Source organism: Borostomias antarcticus, assembly GCF_949987555.1.
Source record: "Borostomias antarcticus genome assembly, chromosome: 11".
Classification (NCBI taxonomy): Eukaryota; Metazoa; Chordata; class Actinopteri; order Stomiiformes; family Stomiidae; genus Borostomias; species Borostomias antarcticus.
In genome coordinates, this window is record NC_140244.1 from 6,361,584 (window position 1) to 6,363,487 (window position 1,904).

The window sequence follows — 1,904 nt, forward strand, 5'->3', positions numbered from 1 at the left end:
GAGCCTCCGACGCAGAGAGAACTTGGAGGAGGACGGGGCTGTGTCAAATGAACCGGTGACAGACGGGGCTGTGACAAATGAACCGGTGACAGACGGGGCTGTGTCAAATGAACCAGTGACAGACGAGGCCGTGTCAAATGAACCGGTGACAGACGGGGCTGTGACAAATGAACTGGTGACAGACGGGGCTGTGTGAAATGAACTCATCTCAGACACCGGGTCTTGTCCACAGCCCCCCGGATCATAGGAGTCAGAACCTGGATCGTCTTGTCCTGGACAGTCCCAATAGCTCGCATGCATCTTCGCATGCCGTCCCAATGGCTCGCATGCACGCATGCACCAGAAGGAGAGGAGAGGCAATGCCTTAACTTCACCCAACAGTAGATGTACTCGTGACCTGGTAATCACAAGTACGTTAGCTCAATTCAGCTGTATTTATACCACACATATAGCAACGCAATTAGGGTCACGGTTGGTAGTATAATTGTCCTTTTTACTGTATTAACTTGATTATCAACTAGACTATGATGTTCTATTCCTCATTTTCTTATGGGGACACTGGCGCAGGTAGACAATCACTTCAGTACAGGAAACAAACACACAGAAGCAACCAAGACGGTATACGACTAAAGACAAGAGAAAAAAAAAGTAAGTGCAACTGATATAGCCTACTGTACAATAACATTTTATATGTTTTCACAGTCAATTTTGATTCTGTTAAATGTATACCTTCTCACAGGTTTGTTGGTATGTAAAAGGTCAACGTGGGTTGGGGATGGGGGACACTTCCAAGTGCCACTGTACAGTATCTAGTTCTGAAGGTGTAACATACAGTAGACCTACAGGTCAATATTTATTGTTTTCTAATAATCCATCATTAAATCATGCAGTAATCAATCAATGATCATGCTACCAAGGTTGTCACAAACATATTTACGAAATAGTCCTCTAAAATGTCTTTGACACTTGTTTTGAGCCTTTATTCAAAAGATGGTCAACTTAATTTCCTGATTCCTGCAGCTCAAAGAGCTGTCTTTGAACAAACAGGAAATGGCTTATTCCCTACACTCTGACTCCATCTTGTGTCTGAAAAAGAGAGGTGTACATTTGTTGACAAGAAGATGCTCAGCTCTCTGCTTTAAGAAGCACGTAGCGCTACGATGCCTTAACGATGCCTCTGGGAAACGCGGCCCAGAACACCCAGCCTCAATCCCACTGAGTCTCCTGCAGGAGAGACCAGCACACCCAGCCTCAATCCTAATGAGTCTCCTACAGGAGAGACCAGCACACCCAGCCTCAATCCCACTGAGTCTCCTGCAGGAGAGACCAGCACACCCAGCCTCAATCCTAATGAGTCTCCTACAGGAGAGACCAGAACACCCAGCCTCAATCCCACTGAGTCTCCTACAGGAGAGACCAGAACACCCAGCCTCAATCCCACTGAGTCTCCTGCAGGAGAGACCAGCACACCCAGCCTCAATCCCACTGGCCCTGGTGCGAATGTAACCTCTGCTGACATCACTACTACAGCTGTTGCAGCAATTCATTGATACAATTCACTTACATCATCAACCTGTCATGCATTGTAAAACAGTTTGAGGAAAGGTACTGTATCCTTAACCATGACTACAGCATCAAACTAACATGAAACGTGTGTTTGTGTCTGAACTGGGTCTCCATCAGAGTTTGTTGATTTCCTGTGGCGTCACATCCTCAGTGCGTTGGTCCTATTGGCTGCGTGTGCAATAGTAACATCCCACATCATCTCTCAACGGAACCCTACAGGTCAGACCAACTGTCAATCACTTCCCTTCAGCCAATAAGGAATAAGGGTTCAATTAACAGACTATAGAGACTTTTTACATTGTAGAAATAGATACATGTTTCTGTGCATCTTTCTGTTT